The sequence below is a fragment of the Schistocerca nitens genome, chromosome 1, assembly GCF_023898315.1.
Source record: "Schistocerca nitens isolate TAMUIC-IGC-003100 chromosome 1, iqSchNite1.1, whole genome shotgun sequence".
NCBI lineage: Eukaryota > Metazoa > Arthropoda > Insecta > Orthoptera > Acrididae > Schistocerca > Schistocerca nitens.
In genome coordinates this window covers 492,072,168-492,098,168 of record NC_064614.1, presented here as the reverse complement: position 1 = coordinate 492,098,168, position 26,001 = coordinate 492,072,168, and the positions used below count along the sequence as shown (strand labels likewise).

The following is a 26,001-nucleotide window of genomic DNA, read 5'->3' as shown; positions in this document are numbered from 1 at the left end:
AACCTAAATCGGGCAAGGTAGAAGAATCTTTTTTCCCATTCCCCAAGTGTGCAAGTTAGGTGGGTCGACAACATATTCCTGTCATGTGACGCACATGCCGTCACCAGTGTCGTAAAGAATATATCAGACGTGTTTTCCTGTGGAGGAATCGGTTGACCTATGACCTTGCGATCAAATGTTTTCGGTTGGAGAGGCACGTCCTTTCGTCTACTAACCGCACGTTTTGCGGTGCGCTCGCAAAACACAGATACAAAACTTATTACAGTGAACAGAGACGTCAATGAATGAACGGACAGATCGTAACTTTGCGAAAATAAAGGAAGTAAAATTGTCACTCGAGGGAGGACTCGAACCAAGGACCTTTCGTTGCTCACTCTAACCACGAGACCACGGCGCTCATCAGCTAACATTGTCCTTTTTGTTGCCTATCTTGCACATGGACTACTCAGTTTGTATATTTTGCTTATTTTTTCATAGTTCCACACAACTTCTTCCTGTTTTCTCGATTGATCTGTGTTCGGTATTTCAAGGCCTATCCACTGTGTCAATTTACAACTAAATTTGAGGGGGGTGCGATGGGGAGGTTCCCTTGTCAGTAGTAGTTTGTGAAAAGAACGTTGTCTTACCTACAAGGATTTGCATTTGAGTTCACAGAGCAATTTCTTAATACTAGAGCGTTGGTCGAACTTACCACTATGTTATACACACAAATAGGAACACGTCTCTCAGTTGCTCGGATGTCTTCCTTTAAACCGACCTGATGGGGAACGCCGACACTCGAGCAGTAATCTACAAACTGGAAACTATTGCCCAGCCTAAAGATACCTACTGTGCACTCCACAAGTACTCTGCTACCTGAGTAGCTGCTTTCTTTGTTTAGTGTACCCCTGACCTAGCGAGGGGGACCCTACGATTCTCCATCCCATGACGCAGGCCCAGAAACCTAAAATCAAGGCCGACACAGAATCGACGGAGGCTCTGGTTCGGGCCCGCTACTCGATTCCCAACCCAAGGGCACCGATCAGTTCTGGGTAGGATGGTACAGATCGTGAGCTCTGCTTGCACCTCGCCAGCGAGGCTGGCAGCCTTCGCCTGAAACGTCCCCTTAGAAAAAATTAAAAATGACAGTGCTGGAAAACCTCTTACGTTATTTGATTTTCAAACAGCTGACCAAAACTGAACGTACTCAGACGTTTCTCTCTTTACTTATTCTGAGCATCACTAAACTGACACACAATATTTTTAGCGCAACGCAGCCTGACTTTCAATAATCCTCACAAAAGAATGGCCCTGACTAACAATAACTTATACCTTTCATCAATCACTTATCCCACAAAAATCTTCGTTACTCGAACAACTGCAATACAGCAAGCGCCAATACTGCCAGCTAAATAAAAGATTCTTAACTACCGAAGGCACTAACTAATGATAGGCATAGTTAGCAAATGAAAGATTTTGATAGATCTCTCTCTCTCTCTCTCTCTCTCTCTCTATATATATATATATATATATATATATATATATATATATATATATATATATATATATACTCCTGGAAATGGAAAAAAGAACGCATTGACACCGGTGTGTCAGACCCACCATACTTGCTCCGGACACTGCGAGAGGGCTGTACAAGCAATGATCACACGCACGGCACAGCGGACACACCAGGAACCGCGGTGTTGGCCGTCGAATGGCGCTAGCTGCGCAGCATTTGTGCACCGCCGCCGTCAGTGTCAGCCAGTTTGCCGTGGCATACGGAGCTCCATCGCAGTCTTTAACACTGGTAGCATGCCGCGACAGCGTGGACGTGAACCGTATGTGCAGTTGACGGACTTTGAGCGAGGGCGTATAGTGGGCATGCGGGAGGCCGGGTGGACGTACCGCCGAATTGCTCAACACGTGGGGCGTGAGGTCTCCACAGTACATCGATGTTGTCGCCAGTGGTCGGCGGAAGGTGCACGTGCCCGTCGACCTGGGACCGGACCGCAGCGACGCACGGATGCACGCCAAGACCGTAGGATCCTACGCAGTGCCGTAGGGGACCGCACCGCCACTTCCCAGCAAATTAGGGACACTGTTGCTCCTGGGGTATCGGCGAGGACCATTCGCAACCGTCTCCATGAAGCTGGGCTACGGTCCCGCACACCGTTAGGCCGTCTTCCGCTCACGCCCCAACATCGTGCAGCCCGCCTCCAGTGGTGTCGCGACAGGCGTGAATGGAGGGACGAATGGAGACGTGTCGTCTTCAGCGATGAGAGTCGCTTCTGCCTTGGTGCCAATGATGGTCGTATGCGTGTTTGGCGCCGTGCAGGTGAGCGCCACAATCAGGACTGCATACGACCGAGGCACACAGGGCCAACACCCGGCATCATGGTGTGGGGAGCGATCTCCTACACTGGTGATCGTCGAGGGGACACTGAATAGCGCACGGTACATCCAAACCGTCATCGAACCCATCGTTCTACCATTCCTAGACCGGCAAGGGAACTTGCTGTTCCAACAGGACAATGCACGTCCGCATGTATCCCGTGCCACCCAACGTGCTCTAGAAGGTGTAAGTCAACTACCCTGGCCAGCAAGATCTCCGGATCTGTCCCCCATTGAGCATGTTTGGGACTGGATGAAGCGTCGTCTCACGCGGTCTGCACGTCCAGCACGAACGCTGGTCCAACTGAGGCGCCAGGTGGAAATGGCATGGCAAGCCGTTCCACAGGACTACATCCAGCATCTCTACGATCGTCTCCATGGGAGAATAGCAGCCTGCATTGCTGCGAAAGGTGGATATACACTGTACTAGTGCCGACATTGTGCATGCTCTGTTGCCTGTGTCTATGTGCCTGTGGTTCTGTCAGTATGATCATGTGATGTATCTGACCCCAGGAATGTGTCAATAAAGTTTCCCCTTCCTGGGACAATGAATTCACGGTGTTCTTATTTCAATTTCCAGGAGTATATATATATATATATATATATATATATATATATATATATATATATGTGTGTGTGTGTGTGTGTGTGTGTGTGTGTGTGTGTGGCCATTAAAATTGCTACACCACGAAGACGACGTGCTATAGGCACAAAATTTAACCGACAGGAAGAAGATGCTGTGATATGCAAATGATTAGCTTTTCAGAGCAGTCACACAATGTTGGCGCCGGTGGCGACACCTACAACGTGCTGACATGAAGAAAGTTACCAACCGATTTCTCATACACAAACAGCAGTTGACTGCCGTTGCCTGGTGAAACGTGATGCCTCGTGTAAGGAGGAGAAATGCGTACCATCACGTTTCCGACTTTGATAAAGGTCGGATTGTAGCCTATCGCGATTGCGGTTTATCGTATCGCGACATTGCTGCTCGCGTTGGTCGAGATCCAATGACTACTAGCAGAATATGGAATCAGTGGGTTCAGGAGGGTAATACGGAACGCCGTGCTGGATCCCAGCGGCCTCGTATCACTAGCAGTGGAGATGACAGGCATCTTATCCGCATGGCTGTAACGGATCGTGCAGCCACGTCTCGATCCCTGAGTCAACAGATGGGGACGTTTGCAAGACAACAACCATCTGTGCTAACAGTTCGATGACGTTTGCAGCAGCATGGACTATCAGCTCGAAGACCATGGCTGTGGTTACCCTTGATGCTGCATCACAGACTGGAACTCCTGCGATGGTGTACTCAACGACGAACCTGGGCACACGAATGGCCAAACGTCATTTTTTCGGATGAATCCAGGTTCTGTTTACAACGCATATTGGAAGCGTGTATCACCCGACGTGATGGTTTGCGTGCCATTGGTTACACGTTTCGGTCACCTCTTGTTCGCATTGACGGCACTTTGAACAGTGGACGTTACATTTCAGATGTGTTACGACCCGTGGCTGTACCCTTCATTCGATCCTTGCGAAACCCTACATTTCAGCAGGATAATGCACGACCGCATGTTGCAGTCCTGTACGGGCCTTTCTGGATACAGAAAATGTTCGACTGCTGCCCTGGTCAGCACATTCTCCAGATTTCTCACCAACTGAAAACGTCTGGTCAATGGTGGCCGAGCAACTGGCTCGTCACAATACGCCAGTCACTACTCTTGAACTGTGGTATCGTGTTGAAGCTGCATGGGCTGCTGTACCTGTACACGCCATCCAAGCTCTGCTTGACTCAATGCCCAGGAGTATCAAGGCCGTTATTACGGCCAGAGGTGGTTGTTCTGGGTACTGATTTCTCAGGATCTATGCACCCAAATTGCCCGAAAATGTAATCACATGTCAGTTCTAGTATAATATATTTTACAATGAATACCCGTTTATCATCTGCATTTCTTCTTGGTGTAGCAATTTTAATGGCTAGTAGTATATATATATATATATATATATATATATATTATTATTATTATTATTATTATTAGCGAATGTCCCCATGGGAGAACGATAAGCAGGTGATTAACATTTCTTAATGTTCTTCTTATTTTCCCAGTATTTCTTCATTGCCTCCCCAAAGGCCTTCTTCCTTTCTTCGGTCCACTTTGGTCGGAAAGGTTTAGATTCCGTCTCTGGAGTAAACTTCCACTTGTCGATTTTTCTTCTGAATGTATCCCGGTCTGATGTGTTTGTTATGTCAATTTTTGCCTTTTTCAAATCCTTCTTAACTTCAGTTACCCAGGGTATTGTTGCCTTAAGTGATGTCATATAGTCCAATAGACGTTTAGTTAACCTGTTTCCAGGTAATCTGTCTATATGTCCATAAAACTTCATCCGCCTCTTCCTGATATCTGCCTCGATGTTTGATATTTTTTCGGTTGTCTCGGTAGTCTGCAGCCTGTATCCATCTTGTGTGTATCGTGGTCCTAGGATTTTTCTAATAATTTTTCTCTCTACTTTCTTAATTTCGTGTAAATCTAATTTTCTATTCAGGGAGAGTGTTTCACTTGCATATGTGACTGTTGGTTTGATGACTGTGTTGTAGTGTCTGATTTTAGTGCCTTTTGATAGACATTTCTTGTTATATATATTTTGAATAAGTCCGAATGCTTTCTTGATTTTCTGTAATCGATTTTTTTGTGCTATTTTCTCAAGTCCTGTTGGTTCAATAACTTCACCGAGATACTTAAAGTGCTTGACTCTAGTTATTTCACCATACTTTGTTTTTAGTTTCGAAATATCTAATTTTGAGCAGATGAATTCTGTCTTCTCAAAGGAGATTTGCAGGCCAACCTTCTCAGCACATTCTTTAAGTGTCTCAATTTGTTTTACTGCTGTTTCTTCACTGTCAGTTATAATTGCCAAGTCATCTGCAAACGCTAAATAAGGGATGTTCAATTTTCCTTTACCTCTTCCTAGTTCAATTGGCTTCCACAAGCTTTGTTTCCTTAGTGTTACTTCCCACTCTTTCATAACTTTGTCCAAAACTATATTGAATAATAGTGGTGAGATCCCATCTCCTTGTCTTACTCCTGTTTTAATTGAGAATGGTTCCGAAATTTCCCCTCTGAATTTAATTTTTGATTTGGTTTCTGTTAGTGTTTGTTCAATTAGTTTTCGGGTTTTAGTGTCTAGGCCTCGTTCTTCGAGAATGTGACATAGAGACTGTCTGTCTATGGAATCGTATGCCTTTTTGAAATCAACGAATGTGCAGATTATTGGTTTTGACCTGATTGCTTTAATCTTTAAAATAGTTTTAAGGTTGAATATCTGTTCCGGGCATGATCTATTAGGACGAAAGCCTGCTTGGTAATCTGAAATTGTATGTTCTAGTTGTTCTTGTGCCCTCTTTAGGAGACATGCAGATAGAATTTTGTAGGTATATATATCAATTCATGGCCTGCATCTTTACAGATTTCCTTTTTCTGGCGGACACATGTCCAGATCGTCCGCTTATAGCAACCTCTCAAAACTCTGGCATATCTCCACATCCACCACTGCTGGCGGCTCATCTCCAAGTGCGCAACCAGCGTTGCCAACTCTAAAAAATCCGAGTCGCTAGATTCAATATCAAAAGTCGCTAGAAAGTCGCTAAAACTGATTTTACTATGGGTGTACTGAAAATTTCGTGCTGTGAATGGTGCAGTAAGCCAGTGGGGGTGGGGGGGATAATAAAATATTAATAAAAATTGTCTCATACGTAATTGCTATATTGTCTTAATTAAATGACACATCGCTTGCAACAACATACATATAAAATACGCTAACGTATAATTAAACTTGTTATCATAATTGACGCAACACATTAATTGTTTCAATCACAGTAGTCAAATATACTAGAAATATACAACTACATTTGTAACAAAAGAAAGCAAGAACTCAAATTAGGTTACAAAATATATACATACTGGTATGTGAGCTATTCATCGTCGTCACTCAGAAGATCGAATAACTCTTCTGTTTCATGCTCTTACAGAACTGTAGTTGATGTAGAGGGTTGAACGTCGCTCAAAAGATGATGCTGCAGTTCGCCTGGTTTTGTCGCAAAAGAGTAACTTTTGTTCGTTTCAATAAGCTCCAATACGTCTGACGGTATGTCAAAAGATGCACAATCTTTATTTTGTTTCTTCAGCTGGTCTCTCAATATGATCAAAGCATTAATTGTCTTTAACGATAATCTGTTACGTTGATTAGTTTTTATAATCTTCATAGAACTGAATATTCTTTCCACTTTTGCATTTGAATGCGGTAGGCATAGAACAGTCATTCATTGCTAGCTGTGAAATCAAAGAAAAAGAATTCTCCCCTGCGGCATTTTTATACTGCAAAACCTCACTCCAAAATCCAACAGTGTCAGTAGTGTTATTCCACCTAATGAAGTTGATATTACGCCATTCTTGCAGCATACCGTCTATGAAATCGCCACTAAAACCCAATTCTTTGGCTACATCCGCTACAGCATTATTTTTATTCACTTTTAGTGTTTCTTCAACATAAAGCATTAACATTTTTTTAGGATCGTAACGTTACTTGGCAGTCTTTGTTGAATTTCTTTTATGAGTTTCAGACTAAATTGCATGCATCTCTTCTTCAAATAAACTTTATTTTCTTCTGACAAACTTGACTCAGACAATTTCTGTTCAAACATAAAGCCAAGGTTCGGATTTGCGTACATACATTCGCTTGGAACTGGTGTTGTCAACAAATCAACAGTTGGAAAAACTATGTTTTGTCCAAGTGACTGCATGAGAAATATAAGTGTATCTAGTAATTTAGTGGAGTCATTGTCGTCTCCTTCAAAAGCTTTTATTGCTATTTGTACGTCTTTTAAAGCATGTCTGAGGTAAAACATGTAAAGATGATTTGAGTCGTCACAATACATCTTGTACAAAAGATCGGCCGTGTAACAATTGTCTTGAACCATGGCAAGTGAAAAATGTAGCTTTAGTTGTTTCCACTGCTCCAGAATTCTTCGTATTGCTGGTTCAATTGAAAGCCAACGTGTTGCACAGACCTTCAAAATTTTTAGTGGCTGTTTCCCACAATTTATTGTCTCATAAACTTTTTTATATTCCTCTTGTCTTTTGGGTGAAATGGAGAACCAATTGTAGGTGTCCCGTACAAGAAACTCTATGTTTCTAGGTATGGTATTCACTGAGGCGTGCGAAACTGCAAGATGAAGAGAGTGAGAAATGCAACGGATCAATACCAAATGCTTCAAACCATATTCTCTCTTGAGTTGTTCGAAAAGCCCATTGTTTATTCCAACCATTGCAGAAGCATTATCTGTGCCAATTCCTACCATATTAGCGATTGGAAGTTTGAGATATTTCAAAGAATTCACAAGAACAGCAGCCAGATTTCTTGCGTCTGCAGTTTCTACTACAGCGAGTTTGAGAAATGCTGATCTAATGGTTTGGTTGTTTACACTATAGTACCGTATAACGATACCTAGCATTTTAGATATTGATACATTTGTGGATTCATCTATTAGTACACTGTATTTTTGGTTACCTATATCTTCAACCAATGATTGTGTAAAATATGGAGCCAAAACTTCAGTTATAATGTTAGTGCACTTTGTACGATGTAATTGCATGTTTTTAGCGCCCTCATCACCGGAAAACACCTTCTTGCACAGTATTCCTAAATGATCTACAGCTAAAATAGGACAGTGTTCAGCAATAAATAAAGAAAGGGCGCCTTCCGCTCTGCTTGCTATTCTAACTGTAGTTTTCGGAACAATTTTCACAGGTAAGGTGGTTTGTGTTTTTTTTAATCAATTTTTTGTTTATGCTTAATAGTTTTCGAATGCTTTCTAATATCACACAATTTAGCATAAAACTCTGTTGCACATACTTGACATCTTGCCTTGGATAAGTCTCCAACGACTGGTTTCAGCCACCCATTGAATTCAAGTTCTGCTTCCCACGCATCCCGATATTTTTGAGCGTACTGCTTCTTCTTCTGCGTTAAATCCATTATGTAAGTCGCCACAACATAAGTTTCACCAATTTATAATCACTGAAAATACATTAAAACTCAGGCGAACTAGAGGTCATGAAACAATCTACTCACTCGGTGACTGGATATTAGTCCAATTGTTCATTGTTTAAAACGTAGTAATGTCTGAGATACCCCCATCGAATTGTTCTTGCGTTACCACTGTGCATGTGGTAATAATTTGACTGCGAGTTAACATTTCGAAAAATTAGAGGTTGCTGGACATAAATGTATTTTATTATACTTAATATTACGTATGTTTTTTGTCAATTCGGAAAATAAAGGGAGTTCAAAAGTTGAAGAATTGTAGAGCGATACGCTATCGACGATAACAGGCTAGTGGGTAATGAATAATGAATTGTTCTATAGTCAAGGTTTTCTTACTCTGTAGGCAATTCCCACATTCAGGTTTACTAAATGCTGAACAATACTACATGATCTGCTAAGAACTTAATTTAACTTGTAAATCTAGAACAAAGTCAGTGTATTACCCATACTATAGTTAAAATCTTAGTTTTGTTAATGAAAATACTGGCCCAAAATAGTTTTGATTTGTACTTCAAAAGTCGTCAGTATTCCAAAAGTCGCCAGATAAGTCGCTAAATAATTTTTGTCGCTGAAAAGTTTATTTTGTCGCTAAGACGGAGGCAAAAGTCGCCATTTCTAGCGACAAAGTCGCTAAATTGGCAACACTGTGCGCAACGCTACGCGCTGTTCACAAGTGCCCAACACTACAATAGCGAATGTTCCAACAATGCCAACCAGCCACAGACTGCACACAGCACAGTCAGTGATTTTCATACAGAGCGCTACGTGGCGTTACCAACATAAAAACCTAAACAGCCTACTTACACACCACTTCCGCCAACAGCCTGTATGTACTGTGGATACCCGCAGAACGGACAGGCGTCATTGATGGCTTCGTGAGCCACAACTAGAAGACGACCGCACTCTGCACCCTGCAGAGCCACAGGCAGGGTCTCCTCCACATCTGGGACGAGGCCCCCAGTCGACATACGGAGCGCACATTAGGATTCTTTCCAGCCCTGAGCGCTGTATCACTAAGGTGCTCCACAACGCGACTAACATTGGAGATCTTAGTAACTAGCAATTTACCCTTGACAGCAATTCATTTGGTGCGAAAATCAACTAAGGTAACTGTATTCACAAAACGTTTGGTCTGAACTGTAAAACGCGTGTTTCATACTATCTCAAAATATCTTAAGTTTAACGATTTTTGCATTGCAGACATCATGCTTAGCAGAAAACGTTTCAACATTAGTTTCACCTGTTCTCCATTTATTAACCTCTTACGATATAATATTCGGGGACAACTTTTCTCTAAGAGAGAAGACATCATGAGAGATACAGGATCTGTACATGAGATCAAGCTGACGACTAATCTCACATACGTACTGCTACCAGATAATACAGGCGATCATAGTGGTCTCAGCAGTTGAGGCATTCTTAAGATCCACAACAACAGTAAAACATATGACTGTAATTTTTTTTTTTGTCAAAAGTTTGACTGGAGCGAAAACAAAGTCTCCCTATGAGTTTATTGTCAGAATTTTCAAATTCAAATGAAGAATCAAAATGGACAAATAGAGTATGAAATTGATCATTGTAAGATCTAGGTTTGCAAAAAAAAAAAAAAAAAAAAAAAGTTTAATTCGTTGAAAGCTATTAGGGTAATTAAGAAAAATCTAATTAATTATTTAGGAAAACATTTTGTTCGAATTTCTGGAGATTAACAAAGATTAAATGGGCAAATGTGGTATCAAATTCACGAGCATGAGAGCTAGGTTGCTTGAAAGTAATCGGCGTAATTAAGAAAAACATAATTATCGATTTGAGGGAAACTTTTGTCCGAATAATCATAGCCAAACGAATGATCGTAATCGAACAAATTGACCAGCGAGAGGTCTAGGTCAGTAAAAAACAAACTTAACTGATTGGAAGTAGATTAATTAAGGAAAACGTAATTAATGATTTGAGAGAAAATTTAAATATTTCAGCCGCGCGGGATTAGCCGAGAGGTGTGGGGCACTGCAGTCATGGACTGTGGGGCTGGTCCCAGCGGAGGTTCGAGTCCTCCCACGGGCATGGGTGTGTGTGTTTGTCCTTAGGGTAATTTAGGTTAAGTAGTGTGTAAGCTTAGGGACGGATGACGTTAGCAGTTAAGTCCCGTAAGATTTCACACACATTTGAACATTTTTTAAATATTTCAGAAGTAGCTGCTGCTAGCTAGTAAATGGTCCATAATTTCATCTCTTCAAGGCCTAACTACTTGGCTTCAAGGCATGAAAAGTTACATTGGAATAAAATTTGTTGAATTATTTCTTTCGTTTGGAAAAAATAAAATAGATATAAAATTACAACGAAAACTGAAACTTGTCTGCTGTCTGTTTATCTATAAATCTTTAACAATTATAGAACATCGATCCGTTGTAATATATGTTATACATCATGCCTTCTGAACAAACCTTTAAAGTAGAGAAAAGTTCTGAAAGAAAAAGGTGAAGTATTTCATGAAATGATTTTTCTAAAAGTAAGAAATAACATTGATTAGAGAAATATTTGATTTCTCTCATTTGCTGTATATGCTCTCAAGCATGATTCAAAGATGCATTAAATGTTTCTCATATCTATTTTATTTCTTGAAACTTCCTGGCAGATTAAAACTGTGCGCCCGACCGAGACTCGAACTCGGGACCTTTGCCTTTCGCGGGCAAGTGCTCTACCAACTGAGCTACCGAAGCACGACTCACGGCCGGTACTCACAGCGCACACTCCGCTGCAGAGTGAAAATTTCATTCTGGAAACATCCCCCAGGCTGTGGCTAAGCCATGTCTCCGCAATATCCTTTCTTTCAGGAGTGCTAGTTGTGCATGGTTCGCAGGAGAGCTTCTGTAAAGTTTGGTAGGTAGGAGACGAGATACTGGCAGAAGTAAAGCTGTGAGTACCGGGCGTGAGTCGTGCTTCGGTAGCTCAGTTGGTAGAGTACTTGCCCGCGAAAGGCAAAGGTCCCGAGTTCGAGTCTCGGTCGGGCACACAGTTTTAATCTGCCAGGAAGTTTCATATCAGCGCACACTCCGCTGCAGAGTGAAAATTTCATTCTATTTTATTTCTTACTTTTCGACAAATCATTTCACGAAATGTTTGACCGTTTTTCAAAACATTTTTTGGCAATTTTGTAAGTGTCCTACTGTATGATTAAATCTATACGATTGTCATCTAATAATTGCGTAAAAGACTCCTCCAGACCTCTCCACTCATTAGGGTCTACTGGCATATAATCATGAATGTTGCTCCGCCATGTTTTTTACTGCCATCCAACATCTAGTTGGATTTTTCTTATGACATTCATTCATCCTTGGTTTATCTAGCGTCTGTTCATTACTGTGCCCTGCCCACTTCTATTCCATCTCCACTAATCCATTTGTTTGTTTGTTTTGTCTTTCCCATTAATTTTCAACGTGAATTCTCCATTGACTTTTGGGTAACGTTTAGTTTTTAACTGGTTTGTGCTTCAGATATCACACTTTACTAACATAATTCAAAGCTGAGTGTAAAATCATTACAGCTTATCGCTTGGGAGCTTAGCTCTGGAATCTCAAAGTTATCACTTTTCTCTTTAGCCATACATTGGCAAGCTATTTTATGTAATGAACAACTTGTTAGGGCCACACTGGGAGTTAATTGAGAGGTGCTGGATTTTCTTTGTTGCAGTTTGACAAGCTAATTTATGTTAATTAAAGTTATATATTATAAACAATTGCACTTGGGCGCAACGTTCGCAATCAAAATCAGATTAAAAGATCAGATGCGCCAGCTGCAGAAAAAAAAACACAACACATTTGCTTGTATTTCCACAAAAATCTCTGTGTTTTGGACAATAGTTAAATTGCTTGCAGTTACACTGTGCTAAACTTATTTTCAAACGGATAACGTCTCCCCAGTATACAATAATATATGACGAAAACAATAATATGCTCACTACGTTAATAGTTACCTCATGGTCACCTTCCTGTATTTTCGTTGCTAATTTTTACAAATAGAATGTCGGCAGGTGACTTTCACTTACTGGTTCTCATTAGCCAGCAGAGCATGGATAGTGAGTTGATGTTGTTTGTTTCAGGCACTGCACACACGAATTGCCAGCATCTCCTGACACCTTCCACATCATTACGAAGTGTCGTATTCATGATCTATGGAACAAGTATTAATCTAATCTAATCCAGGTGGCAGGTGTGAATCCGGTGCCCATGAATGTCAGCAGTTGCACCCCAGGCTGGACGAGACTTCCTGAGCTTGGAGCAGAGACTCTAACTGGCCACCATTGCTTGTGCCCACAGTCAAAGGGCTGGGAGACCTCTCGACAGGCGTTAAGTTCCTCACGTAAGGCCTCACAGTGGAGTGCCCCTCATTAGGGGGGTCTCCACGTATAGTGCTGCAGAATTTGCTCTGGACGTATCCGTATAAGTGACTGGTCGTCTCTGTTATTTAAGCTCACGAATCAAATTTTTTTTATTCACTTACGTTGCTGTCGTGTAACGCCCTTCCTCACCCCCTACCCAAGCACCCCCTCCCAGCCCGCAATACCTCCAAACCTCTGTGCCTCACTGTGTCCATAAACCTTGTTAGATATATTTTGTACAGGAAGAACATCCACCGAATAGCTACAATTTCATTTTGAACTTGAATCGCAAACATTTGCTTTCATTGTAAATGCTGGAAGGGTAAATTTATGTTGATACTTTTTCACAAACTGGGCTACGTGGATCTGGTCCGCAGATGTATAATCTACGTATTTTGTAGAGGAAGAAGGTCACAAAATAGCTACAGTTTTTCTTTGAAATTCATTTGGAAAACACATCGGGAAATCTGCGTTGACATACCAACCAATCGGGCAAGTTCATGCGGAAATGTCGGGTCTGGCGATCAAGCAGTAACGTGCATGCCTGGAAACCGGCAGGCCGTGGAGTAGAGTCCCAGTTGGAAGACGGGTCTTTCAGTCTGACTTTTAGCCTAACGTTCACTTCTCAATTATGTAATGATTCGCCAGACATCGTCAAATTGTAGGACCCATTTCTCTGTTTGGATAACTGCGTAAGATTAGGAACACGTAAGTCGCCGAAGTGGCGAGCGATTGATAGACTTGCATCGAGCCACTGAGCGACACGAAATTACTATCGTTATTATTCACAGAGTGATCACGACTACGTCCATACACAACAGCCATTTTTTACGTCTTCACTTCGGCCCACGTCACTGGACTAATTCCATGCAACGAATTGGGCCATACACACTTCTTCAGAGCCATGACTTACGTCGGTGGAGTAGTGTTGCATGACAGTCTGGTACCACTCGTACATCTACAGCGCTTCAGAGCGTCCAGCGTGCTGTCTAAAGGGGGCGACTAACACACTGACGGAAAAAAAATCGCAACATCAAGAAGAAATTGTGCGACATAAACGAAAGTCGGTAGGTGCGTCTCTACATCTTAAAGATGATGTCTACTCAGATTTTGCGCCAGTAACACGAGAGTACGCTAGTATCGCCACTATGAGGATGCAAATCAGGTATGCTTCAAAAACACGCTATAATATTTGGGACTGGACATGGTGAGTCGATGTTAGTCAAGAATGCTTTCATGGCAACAAAGACGCCATTATCAACACCTCAGTGAGTTGGAATGGGGCCGTGCAATAGGGCTACGAGAAGATGAATGTTCCTTCTGCGATTTTGCGGAAAGGCTCGACAGGAATGTAGCCACTGCACATGATTGCTCGCAGTGGTGACCACGGAAATGTACAGTCGCAAGAAAACCGGGCTGCAGACGGCCACGTGACAGTACCAAGAGGGAAGACAATCGTCTTCGGCGTTTGGTTCTGGCGCATCGCACTGCACCTGCAACAGCAATTCGAGCAGCAGATGGCACCACAGTGACACTACGAACTGCTTCAAATCGATTACTTCAATGACAGCTCTGAGCCAGACGTCCTATAGCGTGCATTCCAATGAACCCAAAACCACCGTCATTTGCGATTTCCATGGTATCAAGCGAGAGCTCAATTGAGGATAGGATGGAGGTCTGTTGTGTTTTCTGATGAAAGCTGGTTCTGCCTAGGTGCCAGTGATGGCCGTGTTTTCGTTAGAAGAGGCCAGTTGAGAGCCTGCAACAAAGCTGCTTGCATGCCAGGCATTCTGGACCTCCACCTGTCATTTAGTATGACAGCAGGAGTACTCTCCTTGATTGCAAATTTGTACGTCAATCTGGTGATTGCCGCCGTTCATGAACAGCATTCCAGTGGGTTTATTCCAACAGGATAACGCTCGCCCACATACCGCTGTTGACAACAAGCTCTACAGAGTGTCGACACGTTGCCTTGGCCTGCGCGATCACCAAATATGTCTCCAGTCGAGTACTTATGGAACATCATCGGACGACATTTCCAGCGTGACCCAATGATAGTATTAACGGCCCCTGTATTGACTGACCAAGTGCAACAGGCATGGAACTCCATTCCACAAACTGACATCCGGCACCTGCACAAGGTAAAGCACGCACGTTTACATGCTTGCATTCAACATTCTGGAGGTTACACTGGCTATTATTGTCCAGCATTTCAAATTTGCGATGGCTTATTTCGCGCTGACAGTGAACTGTGATCTTACAATGTTAATCACCTAAACATGTTACTTAGGCGAATGTACTCCCAAAATATCATTACTCTACATTAATCTGTTTTGGTGTTGTGTTTTCTTCCGTCAGTGTACTTCGCCCGCCGACTTTGTCTCACTGGAGTACTCTGGAGGGTGAACATATTGCTGTTAGTAATTATTAATCTTGTAATATTTATGTGCCTATGGAACTGCATACACATTGTTACTGGGACAATGCGACAAGGCAAGGTTTGAGAATCAGCAGCTCTGTCGTAACTATGTAAAATTAATGTGTATAAGTGGTAACCGAATCACAGTATATATGTAATTGCACTTGGAGTCATATACTGTCGCTGAACTACACTCAAAATCAACTACAGCTATTCACTGACACCACAAAATTAATTCGGAGGGTTGGTATGAATCCGAAGGAACTGAATCAGTTACCTATTAACAGAAATTAGAAGAAACAACACATGAGGCACATGGTGCCACTTTCATAGCCCCAATATTTCATGCAGTCACGGAAAAGAAATTACAAATTTTCGTTACAATGCAAACAATTCCCGAAGAATGGAATTTGAGCTTTATCAATACACCTAGAAATATGAAATACAGTTCCAAACGGTTTCAACAGACTCCCATAAGCGAGGAACGCGTCGGAAGACGTTTTGATTGCGGTGGGGCTATCAGCTTCCTACATACATGGTAATCTCTTTTATGCAAAAAATTGGAAAACAGTATGCTGCTTAATACGATTTCACTGAACGTGTCGGTGTTGTTTGCGTACACCAAGTGCAAACTGCTGTTCAGTAAACACTTTATTTCACGTGAATGTAGCACTGTCTCATAAACGGTGTCTCTAAATTAGGTATAATTCATCAGACGTCAAAGTGAATTGATTGAAGTGTGAACTTTTTGAAACGGTAACGCTGCACTATGACTACTTCAGTAATCTGATAAAGGGGTTGTCATCCCTTTGGTTGTAACTATAAGATTACGTTCTCTGCAGCAGGGAGAGGGAAAATGTGGTTATTTATTTGGCAATTTGTGATACGATCATAAATTTCGTTGCCACCGAAATATTAGATCACGGGATCGGTTGAGCCAATTACAGCGAAAGGCAACACGAGCCTGGAAATTTCACTGTAGTCGTTATGCCTTTCTGGGTAATCCATCAGTGAAATAACAGGACTGACGTTGTTGCTCCGACTGCACTTCACAGAGGAGGCGATGATGAATTAAATCCTGTGGCTTCAGCATAGAGTTCATTAATGTGAACGTGTGATGTGTTATACTAATGAACATTGCTGCTGTACATAATGACAGTGGGCATTTTTATGCTTTAATATAACAATGAATTAAACAAAGATGTTCATCGAAATTTAAAGAACGTAGTGTATTCTAAAATATTTGATGATCTTACTACATAGGGTGAGAAAGAAGCAGTTAATACTCGTTGTGTAGTCGTAAAATATAAAGGCCACATCAAGATCTCTGAAAGAGTAGTACACATTTCCGTTTTCTCAGAAACTTCATACAATCTCGAAGCATTTTTCAAATTATATGCACAGATCTTTTTCTCAAACTACTTTAGAGCCTGAAACAGGGGAAACTTACAAGAGGATTTAAAACAAAAGGCTATATAAACATGTCAGTAAATAGTACACCAGGAATAAGTATGGATAAATAACTCAGTGATTTAAACAAACCGGAGCTGAGTTATGAATATGCTTAAAGTGCCGAAGTGAACTCGTGACGTACCCCATTTTGTACGATAGTCCGTTAAGAACATTTGCTAGAGAAAGTGGCGAGTTCTGTCGTGTCACTTCCAGAGTCTCGCAGCAATGTGGATATCCCCAATGTGCAAGCACTTTCCACGTGATTCTCCATTAAGAATATTCGCTGGAGAAGGTCGGTGAGCTCTAAGTCGTTGCATCCTAAATTGGAAATTTGTGGTAAGGATTATGGGACCAAACTGCTAAGGTCATCGGTGCCTAGGCTTACACACTAATTAATCTAAATTAAAATAATGTATCCTAAGGACAACACACACACCCATTCCCGATGGAGAGAGCCGCGCGAACCGTGACAAAGTCGTAGACCACGCGACTACCCCGCGCGGCTTCGTTGCTTCCAGAGTCTCGTAACAATGTGGATCTGTCCAGTGTGCTATGTTAAGAATATTCGCTAGAGAAATAGGGCGAATTCTGATGTGTCATCAGCAGCAAACTTCCAGAGGTTCTTGCTAGAGTAGATATGATACGCTTCGTTATAAATATCAAAACACTAAGGCAAATACATCATTAAACATCATACAACGGACAAGTTTGTGCGGTCATCACCTGTTAACCTCAGAGAGTGCAGAGACAGAATATTCATCTGTATGTAGATGTAAGAATTCAGTGATTTAATAAAAGCCTGAAAGACATAAATACGCATGGTACATTTATTTTGAGGTTACAAAATACATTGGCAGCAAATTTTCATGAAACTGAGAGGACAACATATACTCTGAGTACAAGTATTGATGAAACTGAATCCATATTGAAAAGGAACAGAGAAAAAAGAAACTCCCATAATTAGTCTGAAGGCACGTATATAAGCTGCATGCAGGCTTAAAATCTGTTTAGTACACAGAAAAATGGCAACAAAACAGGAATTTACACAGGCCCAAATTAAAATTTCTAAGGTCCAGACAATTGACTCAGGAACAGAATCTCAAAAAGACGTTTTGACAACTCAATGAATCTATCGAACGAATCTGGCAAACAGTTAATAAAACGAATGGTCAAGAGGGTGTTGATATTACAGACGATTTCATCAAACGACACAGAAATATCGGTTTAGGTATGACTTATGGCATTAGCAGTCCATGACTGAATAGATTAGGTACATATCCAATAAAATGTTATACATACCAGAGCTGCAGTACATATTGGAGACAGAGATTCAAAATGAACACATGGTTTACTAGGCCTAATTTCTTTTTTAAAAAATAATTTGGACCTGAGTAGCTATTTACCAAAAAATTTAAAGGCGTATGTAGAAATACTATGGATGTCTAAAGGACATGAGAGAAGTGAGAGTCCCGGCCGGAGTGGCCGAGCGGTTCTAGGCGCTACAGTCTGGACCCGAGCGACCGCAACGGTCGCAGGTTCGAATCCTGCCTCGGGCATGGATGTGTGTGATGTCCTTAGGTTAGTTAGGTTTAATTAGTTCTAAGTTCTAGGCGACTGATGACCTCAGAAGCTAAGTCACATAGTGCTCAGAGCCATTTGAACCAGAAGTGAGAGGAACAGGAAAAACACTCACAGCTAAGAAATACATTCTCATTATTAAACCTACTTTGGATGGTAATTATGGTAGTAAGGGTACCGGAATCTACTTTCAGCATAAGAAAATGAACAATCGATTTTCGCAGTAAATATATACGATAATCCTAAGGACACTATTATGATAATCCAGATTGCATCGACATCTGTGGGAAATATGAACGAAATCATTTGAATTATTTCTGAGTTTCGTGTAATACACATTACTCAATAATTATGAAAAAAGTTCTTGAAGAATTTCACAAATTTACACAAAAGAAATTCACGCATACGTTTGGTTGATTTATGGCAGGCAGATATTATAGATATGGTGCTGTATGCATTTGAGGATGAAGGCTTCAAATATATAATTATGATCATCGATACATACTCAAAATTTGCTTGCGAATTGCCTGTCTAAACAAAGATTGGGAAGGCTGTTGCATTGGCGGTTAAACAATTGACCCACACTGATATGAATCGGTCACTTTTGCACCTGGTGGAGAGTTTTTTAATCAGTACTTTAAGGCCTTATGGATCGGACGAGAACCGTACTCCACATTCTCAGAACTGAAAGCATCAGTTGTGGGGTGAGCGAACAGAGCAATAAAAAACTGCATGTGGAAGCAATTCAGTATTTGTGATCATATAAATCGATTGCCATGCTTGCACAAATAACTGATCTGCATAATCGAACCATACGTCTAACAATAAACTTGAAACCAATTGACTTTTGTGCTATTAAGTTTCTAAATACACTAGACAGCCATATTAAAATGACAGATCCATGCAAACAGTAAACTTATGTGAATGATTTCGATCATATTTCAAAATTTAAGGCTGCATCCGAGAAATCATACGTGCCAGACTGGTCGATGGAGATATTTACAGTTTGCAAGGTGCAAGAAACAAACCCACAAACATACATCTTGAAAGTCAGCAAAGAAAGTAAAATAAGAACTGCTGAAAATAAGCGAATTTGAGATGTTTTTTGTAGACTACATCATTAGGCGCAAAAGAAAAAGGTTGTTGGTTAAATAACTAGGCTTTCCATCACCGCACAACAACGGGCTGATGTCGAGGACCTTATACATAACAAGATAACTAAAACAGCGAACTGGACAGACGCTTAGCATGAGTCAAACGAAGTGCGTCGCATAGAGTAGCAGCAATCTATAAGTACTTGACAAACTAGCAGTAGAACAACATTTTCCAGCATGTAACAATTGTGGAACAAGAAAAAAGCACAGATACGATTGGCGCGAGGTGATGATGGGATTAACCCAGTGGATAAGGCTTGTACACAGTGTGACATAGCATAGACCGTAACTAAAGATAGCAGATAGAGTTTCACCTGATAAAGCGAAGAAGATACGCAAAAGTAGAAATATTGACATTGAATAGCATACTGCGGCATTAGATATGGATAAAATAATGAATTTTTTGAATAAAGCTATATAGATCGCTATTAAAATTTTCTTTACTTCTTTCGCCATATTGGCCATTACCAACATTAGATATCTTTAAATTAAGATTAGAGGGACATAATGAGTACAGGCATTTATTATGCAAGGCAAAAGATGAAAATTTAAGAAGTTAATTTTTTAAAAAATCACACTCACCAGAGAGCTTAAAACTTGCAGAAGAAGATTCTGTATCACTCAACAACTGGCTCAAAAATTTGTACAAGCGGCACTAGCGATTAAGACATTGCTTTCAAAGTTTATTTTATTATTTATGTGTATTTTCATATAAGAAGATAGATTGCCTAGCGCCATTTGGTGGCTAGAACTTACATTTTTCGTCCAACTGTTAGCGGATGCCCCAATTAGGCATCGGTTTTAATACTGACTCTGAACCTTGTTCTGCAAATACTAACTTTACTGGTGAGTGAACTTTTAAAAATATTTTCAACTTTTTTTTTTGTTTTTTCATCTTTTGTACCTTGTTTTTATGTGACAAATACCAGTCACTGTTTATGTTCCTCTAATATTAACTGCAGATATCTGATGATCGGCGTAGCCAAAATGGCATAATAAAGAAAGAAAATTTTAATAGCTATCTATGCAGTTTTATTTACAAGAATCCACAATTATCATGGACTCATATGGGAAATTCATTTCTTTTATGAAAAAAATAACATACGCCAATCTTAAATTGGGTGTCAAGATACATTTTTGACACGTTATGAAAGCCGCTCATTGCCAAACAAACCCCAAAGGGTGTTTAACAATATGTTCATCTTGGGCAGCAGCTAAACGATTCCTGAAACATTGAAAAGGCAAGCAAAACATTCGGGGTTCTACCAACACGTAAAACATCAGGAGGATTTCTCATATTCCTAATACCCGGATTGGCAGGCCATAAAAACTATAGGGTCCTTGTGTGAGTGTGTGTGTGTTGGGGGGGGGGGGGGGAGGGGTACGTGTTGACGGGTTGCCTTAGCGCACAATGAAAACGTCAAAAGCAAAGAAGAAGAGCTTGACAAGTTTAAAAGACTTAAGAGAGACATAGAAACTGTAACTTTTGGGAATCGCTAATATTTAAAACCATACTGACATGAGCTGGGATTGTGCGTTAATAAAATAAATGCTCCTAGCTGTGGTATCAGACAGACCTCTCACAAATGCAGATGTGCTTAAATACATCAAGAAGTTCCACTTTTCAAGATTTCGTGGAGTGTTTATGCACAATACATTATCTAGCCTTATAACAGAAAACGGAAGAATGTGAAATTGTGAATTTAAACGTTGAGGGAGGCCATGGGTCTCACTGGGTGGCATAAGCGAAGAAAAATCGAAATAACGTCTGTACTATGATTCATTTGGAGATTTGTTTTGATGTCGTCCTTCCTGCGTTCATCATTGGTTATTTTACTGCCTAGGTAGCAGAATTCCTTAACTTCATCTACTTCGTGATGTCAATTCTGATGTTAAGAATATCACTGTTCTCATTTCTGTTGCATCTCATTACTTTCGTCTTTCTTCGATTTACTCTCAGGCCATATTCTGTACTCATTAGATTGTTCATTGCGTTCAGCAGATCATGTAATTCTTCTTCTCTTTCACTCAGGACAGCAATGTCATCGGCGAATCGTATCATTAATATCATTTCACCTTGAATTTTAATACCACTCCTAAACATTTACTTCCGTCATTGCCTTTTCGATGTACAGATTGAACATTAGGGGCGAAAGACAACATACCCGTCTTACACCCTGTTTAATACGAGCATTTCTTTCTTGGTCGTCCACTCTTATTATTCCCTCTTGGCTCTTGCACTTATTGTATATTATCCGTCTCTCTCTATAACATACCCCCATTTTTCTCAGAATTTCGAATATCTTGCACCATTTTACAGTGTCGAAGACTTTTTCAAGGTCGACAAATCCTAAGAATGTGTCTTGATTTTTCTTTAGTCTTGCTCCCATTGTCAACCACAACGTCAGAATTGCTTCTCTCGCTCCTTTACCTTTACTAAACCCAAACTGATCGTCATCTAGCGCATCCTCAATTTTCTTTTATATTCTTCTGTATATTATCCTTGTCAGCAACTAGGGTGCATGAGTTGTTAAGCTGACTGTGCGATAATTCTCGCACTTGTCAGCTCTTGCAGTCTTCGGAATTGTATGGATAATATTTTTCCGAAAGTCAGATGGTATGTCGCCAGATTCATACATTCTACACACCACAGTGAATAGTCGTTTTGTTGCCACTTCCCCAATGATTTTAGAAATTTTGATGGAATGTTATCTATCCCTTCTGCCTTATTTGATCTTAAGTCCTCCAAAACTCTTTTAAATTCTGATTCTAATTGTGGGTCTCCTATCTCTTCTAAATCGACTCCTGCCTCCTCCTCTATCGCATCATACGAATCTTCCCCCTCATAGAGGCTTTCAATGTATTCTTTCCACCTATCCGCTCTCTCCTCTGCATTTAGCAGTGGAATTCCCGTTGCACTCTTAATGTTACCACCGTTGCTATTGATGTCACCGAAGGTTGTTTTGACTTTCCTCTATGCTGAGTCTGTCCTTCCGAGAATCATTTCTTTTTGGATTTCTACACATTTTTCATGCAGCCATTTCATCTTAGCTTCCCTGCATTTCCTATTTATTTCATTCCTCAGAGACTTGTATTTCTGTATTCCTGAGTACGCAGAACATTTTTGTACTTCCTCCTTTCATCGTTGAAATAAAGTATATCTTCTGTTACCCACGGTTTCTTCGCAGTTGCCTTCTTTGTACCTATGTTTTTCTTTCCAACTTCTGTGATGGCCCTTTTTAGAGATGTGCGTTCCTCTTCAACTGTACTGCCTACTGAGCTATTCCTTATTGCTGTATCTACAGCCTTAGAGAACTTCAAGCGTATCTCGTCATAGCTTAGTACTTCTGTGTCCCATTTCTTTGCGTATCGATCCTTCCTGACTAATGTCTTAAATTTGAGCCTACTCTTCATCACCACTATGTTGTGATCTGAGTCTATATCTGCTCCTGGATACGCCTTACAATTCGGTATCTGATTTCGGAATTTCTGTCTGACCATGATGTAATCTAATTGAAATCTTCCCGTATCACCCTGCCTTTTCCAAGTATACCTCCTCATCTTGTGATTCTTGAACAGAGTATTCGCTTTTACTTGCTGAAACTTGTTACAGAACTCAATTAGTCTTTCTCCTCTCTCATTCCTTGTCCCAAGCCCATATTCTCCTGTAACCTTTTCTTCTACTCCTTCCCCTACAATTGCATTCCAGTCTCCAATGACTATTAGAATTTCGTCTCCCTTTACTTACTCTATTACCCTTTCAATATCCTCGTATACTTTCTCAATCTCTTCATGTTCCGCTTACGACGTCGGCATATACACCTGAATTATCATTGTTGGTGACGGTTTGCTGTCGATTCTGATAAGAACAACGCTACCACTGAATTGTTCACAGTGACACACTCTCTGGCCTACCTTCGTATTCATAACGAATCCTACTCCCGTTATACCGTTTTCTGCAGTATACAGATGGCTAAGGATTGCCTATTTTTCGTATTCAGACACCAGGCAAATCATCACAACCGTTCATTCTCAGACTTTGAAGCTCTCCAGCACAAAAGCCGCGCATCTTCAGATATGGGTTCCTTTCTGAAAATCAATCAGTTTGTCTTCCTGCTCAACATACTAAGTGTCGTCAGTGTTTTTTGGGACACCCTGTGTAAAAGAAAGAGTACAACGATATATTTATCAGTTGAACTTAAACTGTGTTTAATGAAGACATTAAAAGGAAACTCTTCATTTCTGTGAGCAAATTAATGTCGTCGCTGAATCCAATCAAGGGATCTTGGTGTGTTGCATTAACAGGGTCAGTGACATGTAAGAACATTCTGAACATCACACTGCCAGACTACAGGATGCACGGAACAGATCATAAGGCTATACTCATACTGTATGAAGTGGATGAGATTGATGATTTAACACATTTTTTAAAAATTTAGAGAAGGGTTGGAATTACATGATAATATGAGTACTCTTAAAATGGAGTTAGAAGTGACATTTGTTCAAAATGGTTCAAATGGCTCTGAGCTCTATGCGACTCAACTTCTGAGGTCATCAGTCGCCTAGAACTTAGAACTAATTAAACCTAACTAACCTAAGGACATCACACACATCCATGCCCGAGGCAGGATTCGAACCTGCGACCGTAGCGGTCACGCGGTTCCAGACTGAAGCGCCTTTAACCGCACGGCCACACCGGCCGGCTGACATTTGTGTCTATTGAATTTAGAGAGGAATGCCCAATGGGACAACTTTTGGGCTTTTCAAAAGGAAGATACTTGACACCGAGAGATAAATTTTTTTGAGTCGTATAAAATACTAGATATATTACCAGTTAATACAATTCGTACCTAGTACAATATTGCAAAACGTGCATATCTCAATGATAAATTGATTCATACATTTTACAGTTTCCTTTTCACAATGGACCCTGGGTATAAAATCCAGCGAACAAAATTTACCTCTCTGTGATTGGTCGGACATCAGACAATCTTCAGTTTAAACTGTAGATCAGGGCGCCCATCTCATAGATTTTCATCGGAAAGAAATCATTATAAGCTTACACTTGAAAAAAGGAGCTTGGGAGTGTGGTATAAAACCTGTATACGTAAGCATCTGAGTAGCATTTCAGAACAGAACAGAAACACAGGCAAACTACCTTAAATCCATGTCCCACGCCGAACCCAAGGTTATTGAGTGGTTCGGCCCGGGCCCCGGTGGACCCCCAAAGAACGTCTCACACCAGACGAGTGTAACCCCTATGTTTGCGTGGTGGAGTAATGGTGGTGTACGCGTACGTGGAGAACTTGTTTGCACAGCAACCGCCGACATAGTGTAACTGAGGCGGAATAAGGGGAACCAGCCCGCATTCGCCGAGGCAGATGGAAAACCGCCTAAAAACCATCCACAGATTGGCCGGTTCACCGGACCTTGACACAAATCCGCCGGGCTGATTCGTACCGGGGACCAGGCGCTGCTTCCCACCCGGTAAGCCGTGCGTTAGACCGCTCGGCCAACTGGGCAGCTCAATGAAATCAAACTTAACAAGCTTGCGTGGAAAATGTTTCATATTTCAGTATTCTATGAACAATGCTTCCAATTACCAAAGAAAATTGCCGGAGTTTCCCAGTTACCTTTATCATTCCATTCAAGGGAGCTGTTTGATTATTTCCTATTATCCCCTATCACGCCGCAGACACAGACCATCTCGAATCACCGTACTTCGCAGTACTAAAATTGCGTACTGACTGCAAACGAAATCCGAAAACTGAGTCTAAGATATTTTATACTTGTAAATTAACGAATGTGAAAGTGTATATTAATTCCGAATTCTATCCACATAATAATTTCCAGCAGATTTACAGTCTGAAACTTAATATTCTTCTATTTGATATGCGTGCAAGATGTCACAGATCTTAATATTATGAAGCCAGTAAATATGGTGGGTTTATATTAAACCCGAGCAAATTTAAGAATATTGCATCCGTTAGTGTAATCAGCTGTTCAAAATAAAACGAGGTCGTGAAGACAGAGGCTTTTTATAAATTGGTTGAATTTCGGTCTAAAGAAAACTTTCCTCAAAATAAATACGCACTAATTCTGTATGACAGGGTGATTAATTTCTTGCCAATCACAGCTATAGCACAAAGCATTGTCTGGAAAGGATTTCTAAGAATTTCAAATTGCTCTCTCAGGGAGACGACACCCAGGTATTTAGCAACGACTATGGGCAATTCATGATTAACAACAATGCTTTTGTAGCGTTCAGAAATGATTGACGTGTTATTAAATCTTTTAATACGAATATTGCACTGATAAAGTAGTTCAGAGATGTTAAATACCACAAGGCTTGTAGAACAGCCTTATGATTAACCCAAAATTATCATGGATTGCACTGGGATGATGTAGGGATAAACCACGTTGATATGGTAAAGAAGTGTAGTAGCTGTGATCATAGGAACATGATTGAGCAAGTGAAAGGTTCTGAAAAGTGATCTGGATGGGAGCCATCTAGAAAAACGCTTGAAGACTTTATGTGTCCATCTCAACTC

The 26,001-nt window shown here is 40.9% G+C and overlaps 1 non-coding gene across 1 annotated transcript; it reads right to left on the bottom strand.

Annotated features, from left to right (window-relative positions):
* Positions 1 to 11,114: 11,114 nt before the first annotated feature.
* Trnas-cga (transfer RNA serine (anticodon CGA)) lies at positions 11,115 to 11,189 on the bottom strand. The gene has a single exon. It is a non-coding gene; the product is annotated as a tRNA-Ser (tRNA).
* Positions 11,190 to 26,001: the final 14,812 nt, after the last annotated feature.